The 8,933-nt window shown below is 38.5% G+C and overlaps 1 pseudogene; it reads right to left on the bottom strand.

The window, feature by feature from the left end:
* Positions 1-6,110: 6,110 nt before the first annotated feature.
* LOC111096660 lies at positions 6,111-7,214 on the bottom strand (annotated as a pseudogene).
* Positions 7,215-8,933: the final 1,719 nt, after the last annotated feature.

Here is an 8,933-nt window from a genome sequence, read left to right as displayed (position 1 = left end):
GGAGGGAGAACACCAAGTTACATGATGTCAGTGAACTACATATACACATTTTTTTTTTTTTTTTTTTTTTTTTTTTTTTTTTTTAATGAGGAGGAGGCTTTCAGGGAGGAGAGGGAAGAAAGGACAGAATGACTCAAATAGTTCAATAGACTCTACTAAGAAGAGTAGCTGGGGACATTGGATAGGAACAAAGAATTCCAGAGAAGCACTCAGAATACACAATCTACCCATTTCAGGATTTAGTTTTTAAAGTCCCTTCGAGCTACTTGGTCCCTTTCCTATTCATTTTTGAGTGGTCAAATCCCCCCTCAATGATGTCAACCAGTCTTGATCTTCTTAGAAAAGTTTAAAAATATATTTATATATGACTAAGTCTAAGACCACTGGGTCAGTGATACTGAGCTTGATGCTCTCACCTAAGAATACCTAAGAAATGCTTGTTTATTGATGAAGACCAAGGAAAATATTTGAATATAGATGTTGAAATTGTTAGAAACTGTTTCGGAGTTAAATATTTATAAGCAGCCATACTATGCTTCAAGTAGCATACCTATGCCCAGGTGATATTTTGATTATATTTTGTACTGCATTAATTCACTTGGGTAATAAATGTATACATATCACATCATTGATAAAAAAGATATTCAAACTTTCTGAGCTTTAAGTGAACTTAATGAGTATCTGGCTAAGTAAAGTCCAGATACTGGAGATTCTTTAGATAACTGATCAAATGCATTTCTTTTTTTTCCCAAAGTTTTTATTTATTTACTCATGAGAGAAACACACACACACACAGAGGCAGAGACACAGGCAGAGGGTGAAGCAGGCTCCATGCAGGGAGCCCGATGTGGGGCTCTATCCCAAGACTCCAGGATCACACCCTGAGCCAAAGGCAGAGGCTAAACCACTGAGCCACCCAGGGATCCTCTGATAAGGTACATTTCTTTCAGATTATCTGTTCTCAGCATGGTGCCTCATCTGGTGGCCTGATTAGATTCTCATCTTCTACCTTACTGGCTGTGCCAGTCCAGAACTCCTTGGTCCTGTCTTTTCAGTTCTCTGAAATTAACAAAGCAGCCTCTCTTTCTTTTCTGTCTTATATTTGTATTGACAAAAAATAATTACCATCCTAATTTCCTTCCCATTTTCACACTGTATTTCAGAAAATAGAAAGATCAGTAGCATTGAATAACTTCCTGTTGAACTAGAAATAGATGCTTTCCTAAGGAAAAGGAAAGCCATAAGATATGGAGTTGCCAGTCTACACTAAGATCCTGAACAAAAATTGTTATCTGGTACATAACCATTTTTTACTGTTGCAAGTGGATCTTTCATCCAGTATAGAACCACAAATCATTGTTAAACTGACCGAAATGCCAACACCTTTTGAAGGAGTCCATCAAAAACATAAACGTTCAAGTGGTCACTGATGAAACTTTAAATATCTACAGCCAGAGAAGGAAGTTTTAAAAATACACCAGTACTTCATGTAGGGAGCAAAGAGACCCTGGGTGGCCCAGTGGTTGAGCATCTGCCTGCCACTCAGGGTGTGATCCTGGGATCTGGGATCGAGTCCCGCATTGGGCTCCCTGCAAGGAACCTGCTTCTCTGCCTGCCTATGTCTCTGCCTCTCTCTCTATCTCTGTTTCTTATGAATAAATAAATCTTTTTTTTTAAAGGGACCCCTAGGTGGCTCAGCGAAAATGAAGAGAATATTCAAACATGCAAGAGAATGCCAGTAAGGGATGATTAGAAGAGGAACAATACAATACAAAAAATAGTAATTGGTGAGTCTGTGTTAAATAAGGAAGTTTAGAACAGCAAATCTAAGATGGTCTAGCATGGTACATGATAAGAAAACAGAGATCTTGAGTGAGTTTCACCTGTTTTTTGAAGGCACAGAGGGAAATGGAAAAGCTAATTAGAATGCTTGCTAATTAACAACCATAGAATGAAAGGCTGGAAAAGACCTTGAAGATATTTATCCCAATATTCTTACTTTATGGATAAGGAAATGGAGGTCTTGGGAGTGTCAATGACTTACTGAAGTCACACAGAAACTTTATGACAGACCCCAAATAAGAATCTGGTCCCCAAATTACAGCCCAAGTTCCTTACTGAATATATCACTGCATTTCTACTTGTCCTTTCCCTTCACCATCTGGCCATGAATTTCCCACCAAGCACTTCTTTAATAGCATTCCATTTTTGGTATACAATGTTTTCATTTCAATTCATCATGGCATTTTCTAATTTTCCCTGTTATTTCTTTCTTGGACTCACTTATTTGGGAGGTTTAATTAAAAATTATTTGTGAATTTCCCTAATTTCCTTTGTTATTGACTTCTAGTTTAATTTAATTTTGGCCTGAGAACATTCTTTGTACAAATTCAGTTGTTTTAAATGTATTGAGACTTGCCTTTTTAAAAAATTTATTGCCAACATTTTTCTTTTCTTTTTTCTTTCTTTTCTTTTTCCTTTCCTTTCCTTTCCTTTCCTTTCCTTTCCTTTCCTTTCCTTTCCTTTCCTTTCCTTTCCTTTCTTTTCCTTTCCTTTCCTTTCCTTTCCTTTCTTTTCTTTCTTTATTTAGTTGAGAGAGAGACAGAGAGAGCTCACAGGGCTCACAGAGGGAGAGTAAGAGAGAGAAGAAGCAGACTCCCTGCTGAGTGGACAGCCTGATGCCCAGCTCCATCCCAGGACCCTGAGACCAGGACCAGAGCAGAGGGCAGATGCTTAAATGGACTGAGCCAGCCAGGCACCCTGAGACTTGTTTTTTGAACTATACTAGAGAATGTTCCATGTGCACTGGAGATAAATGTATATTATGCTGTCCTTGGGTCGAGTGCTATACATATGTCTTCTTTCATCTATATGTTCTATAGTCTTATTCAAGTCTTTCATTTCCTTGTTGATCTTTTGCCTAGTTTTATTATCCATTATTTAAACTGAGTATTGAAATATTCAACTATTATTAATAAATTATCTCTTTTTCCTAGATAGTCTTCCAGATTTGACTTTATATATTTTGGGGTTCAGTTGTTAGGAGAATATATGTTAACAATTACTATATAATCCTCATGGAATCAACTTATCATCATTATGCAGTTTCTCTGTTATCTCTTGTAATATGTTTTTTTGTTTTAAAATATATTTTGTCTGATATTAGTAAAACCACTCCAACTCTCTTTTGAAATATATTTTTCTATCCTTTACTTTCAATCTGTTTGTCTCTTTGAATCTCAATTGTGTGTCCTATAGCCAGTTGGATTGATTAAATCTGTAATCCTGGCTGAACAGAATATCTTGGTCAGAATGAAGGGAATGAGATGAGTTTGTATGAGAGTCAGCAAGTTTAACCAATGTCTCATTTCCTTATAAACCCATGGCTCTAACAACATTGACAGGGCAATGTACTGGTTACCATGGATAGTTACCTAATAAGCTATAAAAACTATTAATAAACTATTAATAAACTATAACTTCCTTGAAGATAAAGTTTCTTATTCATTTCTAAAAACCATAATCCCTAGCATAGATGTAGTAGATCCATAGGCTGTCTACCCAAATCCCTTCTCCCCTTCTACCTTGCCCAGAGACACTCAATTGTGCTAAGTATTCTAATGCTATCTGCTTGTAGAAACATTGAGCCTCTCTCTAGACCTGGGGTAAGCCAATAGTGGTATTTTCAATCCCTTTGTAAATAATAAATTAGGAATGAGCATGTGACATAATCCTGACTTACAAAAATTTGTTTTTTCTAATCCAGTCTAATAAACCATGCCTTTAAAAAAAAACAAAACAAAACAAAAAAAACATGCCTTTTAATTGGATGGTTTGACCCATTTACATTTATTGTTGTTATTTATATAATTGGTAATATGTCTGCTATTTCCCTTTTTTTCTGTTTTATTTTCAGCCTTTTGTTTCTCTTCTATTATTTTATATTAAGGGACTATTTTCCACTGAAACATTTTAAGATCTTTATTCTTTAAATCAAATTAAAAAAATTATTTTCCTTGGGGCTCCTTTAGAATTTACATTCTCTTTACTTACCAAAATCTACTTAGATTTATACCAATTTTAATTTCAATGAACATAGAAATTTTGCTTTTATAAAGCTCCATTTTCTTCTACACTTTTGTGTTGTTATTGTTACACATATTATGCCTACTTATGTTACAAATCAACAATACATTCCTAATTATTACGTTATGTAATCTTATTTCTATTTTTAAAAAGCTGATTGAAGGGACACCTGGTTGGCTCAGTGAGTTAAGCATCTGCCTTCTGCTCAGGTCATGATCCTGGGGCCCCAGTATTGAGCCCTGCTTCTGGCTCCCTACACAGCAAGGATTCGGCTTCTTCCTCTCCCTCTGCTCCTCCCCCACTCCCCAGACCCACTTGTGCTCTTTCTTTCTCTGTGAAATAAATAAATAAAATCTTTGAAAAAAGAAAAGGTGATTAAAGAAAAGAGAACAAGTATATATTTATAGGCTTTGTTATATTAATCTTATTTACCATCTCTGACTTTCTTCATTTATTTTTGTGGATTCAAGTTACCACCTGGTGTCATTTTCTTACTCAATACAGTTTTATTCTTAACACCCCTTATTTAGTTACTGTTAACTATATTATATTTCTATATATTACAGGCTGCAAAACACAATTATGTACACATTGTATCATAAAATTAAATTTTAAATCAGTTAAGATTAGACATAAGATGAAATATGCCATTATATTTTCTTTTATAGTTGCCTACATAATTATCTCTTCCAGAACTTTTTGTTCTTTCATGTGGATTTGAATTATTACTTAGTAGCAATTGATTTCAGCCTGTGAACTTTTTTTAAAAATTTAAATTCAATTAGCCAACATGTAGTACATCATTCGTTTCAGATACAGCATTCAATAATTCATCAATTGTGTATAACACCCAGTGCTCATCACATTATGTTCTCTCCTTAATGTCCATCACCCAATTATCCCACCTGTAAATTTCTATATAGCATTTCTTGTAAGCCAGATTTGCTAGCAAATTGCTGAAGTTTTCTCAGATTTTTTTCTCCTTTTAATCTGAGAGTGTCTTTATTTTGCCTTTGCTTTTGTAAAATAGTTTTACTCAATGTAAGATTCTTGGTTAGGATTTTTTTTTTTTTTTTTTACTTTCAGCACTTTGTATATGTCATCCCACTGCCTTTCTGTCCTCCATTGTTTCTGGCTAGATATCAGCTATAATTGTTGTTCTCTTCTACATTATGAGTTGTTTTCATCTAAGATTTTCTTTTTATCCCTATATTTCAACATTTTACTAGGTTTGGATGTTTCTAGGTATGGATCTCTGTATTTATACTACTCAGAGTTGATAGGGCTTCTTGGATGTGTGGAATGTTTCATTTTGTTGTATCAAATTTGAGAAATCAAAAAAAATTTTTAAGTCATTATTTCTTTGAGTATCTTTTCTGTCCCTTTCTATTTATCCTTTTCTGATATTCTCATTATGTATCTGTCAGTGTTCTCAATAGTGTCCCAAATTTGTCTGAGACCTTATTTTCTTCATTCTTTGATCTCTCTGTTATTAAGTTTGTATCATCTCTGTTTGTCCTATTTTTAAGTTTACTGGTTGTTTCTTTTGGTGTCTCAAATTTACTGTTGATCCCTTCTAGTAAAATTTTCATTTTGGTTATCATACTTTTAAACTCCAGAATTTCCACTTGATCTCTTTTATAATTTATTTTTTAAAAGGTTTTTATTTATTTATTTGAGACAGAGAAAGAGTGAGAGACAGAGCATGAGTGGAGGGGGAGGGGGAGGGAGAAGGACAGAGGGAGAAACTGAGGGAGTCAGGACCTTGGGATCATGACCTGAGCCAAAGGCAGACACCTAACCAATTGAGCCACCCAGGTGCCCCTATAATTTCTTTTTCTTTTTCTTTTTCTTTCTTTCTCTCTTTCTTTCTTTCTTTCTTTCTTTCTTTCTTTCTTTCTTTCTTTCTTTCTTTTATTTTTGGTACAGATACTTTATTGATGGTACATGACAAGGTAGGGCTCCCCAAGCCCTTCCCCTTCCTTGGGGTCTAGGATGTAAATTGGAGGTCAGGAGATTCTCAGTGTGTTGGGGGATTAAATTGGGGCAGGGACTCCCCAGCAGCTGAGGGCCTCTCTCTTCCTCTTGTTCTTGCTGGGGCTGGTGGTCCAGGAGGCTCTTACTCCTTGGAGGCCATGTGGACCATGAGGTCTACCACCCGGTTGCTGTAGCCGAACTCATTGTCATACCAGGAAATGAGCTTGATGAAGTGGTCATTGAGGGCAATGCCAGCCCCGGTGTCGAAGGTGGGTGTTACTGTTGAAGTCACAGGAGACAACCTGGTCCTCAGTGTAGCCCAGGATGCCCTTGAGGGGGCTCTCCGATGCCTGCTTCACTACCTTCTTGATGTCGTCATATTTGGCAGCTTTCTCCAAGCAGCAAGTCAGATCCACAACTGACACATTGGGGGTGGGGACATGGAAGTGAGCTTCATGGAAGTGGCCATGCCAGTGAGCTTCCTGTTCAGCTCAGGGATGACCTTGCCCACAGCCTTGGCAGTGCCAGTGGAAGCAGGGATGAGGTTCTGGGCAGCCCCTGGCAGTCACGCCACAGCTTCCCAGAGGGGCTGTCCACAGTCTTCTGGGTGGCAGTGATGGCATGGACGGTGGTCATGAGGCCCTCCACAATGCCGAAGTGGTCATGGATGACTTTGGCTAAAGGAGCCAAGCAGTTGGTGGTGCAGGAGGCATTGCTGACAATCTTGAGGGCGTTGCCATACTTCTCATGGTTCACACCCATCACAAACATGGGGGCATCAGCAGAAGGAGCAGAGATGATGACCCTCTTGGCCCCGCCCTTCAAGTGAGCCCCAGCCTTCTCCATGGTAGTGAAGACCCCAGTGGACTCCACAACATACTCAGTACCAGCATCACCCCATTGATGTTGGCGGGATCTCGCTCCTGGAAGATGGAGATGGACTTCCCATTGATGACAAGTTGCCCGTTCTCAGCCTTGACTGTGCTGTGGAATTTGCCGTGGGTTGAATCATACTGGAACATGTACACCATGTAGTTGAGATCAATGAAGGGGTCATTGATGGCGACAATATCCACTTTGCCAGAGTTAAAAGCAGCCCTAGTGACCAGGTGCCCAATACGGCCAAATCCGTTCACTCCGACCTTCACCATCGCGTCTCCGGACGTGGCTGGCACTGCACCAGAAGATGCACTGTCTGTCAAACGGGGAGGAGCAGAGAGCCACCCCTATAATTTCTATCTTTTTTCCTCTGATGAGATGTTATTATCCTATCTTAATTTAGTTCTTTAGAAATGACTTCCTTTAGTTTTTAAAAATATTTATGATGGCAACTTTGAAGTTATCATCTTCTAAGTCTACCACTTGGGCTCATTTAAAAGTTTCTTTTGCTTGCTTTATTTCCTATGCGTGGATCATAATTTTCTTTTTCTTTTTTTTCTCATAATCTTTGGTTGTAAGCTGGTCATTTTAAGTAACAACTCTGGACACTGATGCCTCACTCCCATGCCCAGGGGCTTGATTTTTGTCATTGTTTGCTTGGGCATTTATTTGTTTAGTGACTTAGCTGCCATAACTCTTCAAAATCTATTTATCTCCACACTGGGGAACTTCTGATGTCCTGCCCCTACTTTTTTTTTTTTTTTTTTTTAATCATTTAGCCTGGCTACCTAATGATAGCCCTTACTTCAGCATAAGCCATTTATAGGTTAAAAGTTGTGCTTAAACCTTCTTGGCCAATTAGATTTTTTAGTTTACATTTTTGCCCCTCCATTCAAGCTAGCTGAAATCTAGTAATTTAGATTTTTCCTCTCTAAATACTCCTGGAAGGACATGGCCTTGAATATGCACACAGTCTTTCAGACTTTCAGAGATGTGTATGACTATTTTTAAGAAAGCCTGGTTTCCTAGTTGTTGTCTGTGAATCAGAGTATCTTATTGTCAGGGTTTGGTCAGAGGTTATATTTATGCCCTTAATACCAATGATATGTCTGCCTTGTGTTGGTTGATTTGTGTGCAGCTTGATGGGAATGTTTTGAAGTCTGCCTCATGTCCTGGCTCTGATCAGTCCTAAGTGGGTGTAGCCTACTATATGTGTGCAATCTTTCTGAAACTCAGAGTTGATTATAATCCTAGGAGGACTCTTCTTGATTGTTTATTTCCCTGGTTCTGTCAGACTTCTGCTTGTTTCTACTGTTATGCAGTTATAATGTCCATTCAGTTGCTCTCCATTGTTTTTGACAATGCCCTGAGGCATGACATTCTCCATACACTATTACAAATATTGTCAGTCTCTTCAGGCAGAGCTGTGGAGTTTTGTGCCAATGGTATACCTCTCCCAGTGGGGAGCCTCTGCACTGATGAACCAGAGGGAGGGAGAACTCTTCCTTTTGAAGTGATACCCCTCTTCTACAAGAAGATACTGGAGGGAGACTGTAGCTTCTAGTCTTATCAGCTTGCCTTCTTGGTGTAGAACAACTGTTCTAAAGACAAAGAGATTGAGGGACAATGGGAGCCTCCAATTTTTTGCCCTGCTATGCTTGGAGTAGAGATTCTACTCAATGAGTGGGGGTTGTGAAGGGGAAGAGAACCCTGGCCCTCTCGGATTCACATGCCTGGAACAGAGCTTTTGCCACATGAGGTTAAGGGGATGAGAAATATAGCAGCCTACCCCTCTCAAGATAAAACCATAGCCCTAGACTGAGAGTTGTGGAAAGAGGGAGCTTCCATGCTTCCATCTTCTCTCTTGCATGTATTCGGGATAGAACTTCTGTAACACAGAGCTGAGGGGTGGGGACAGTAATAGAGTGGATCCTGGTTCAAATGCTACAGTCTCTTGCTCTTCTTACTAAGATGTCATGGATTGTTTTGTC

The sequence above is a fragment of the Canis lupus genome, chromosome 7 (genome assembly GCF_011100685.1).
Source record: "Canis lupus familiaris isolate Mischka breed German Shepherd chromosome 7, alternate assembly UU_Cfam_GSD_1.0, whole genome shotgun sequence".
Lineage (NCBI taxonomy): Eukaryota > Metazoa > Chordata > Mammalia > Carnivora > Canidae > Canis > Canis lupus.
The sequence above is the reverse complement of the archived record's forward strand: the minus strand, read 5'-3'. Positions and strand labels throughout refer to the sequence as shown.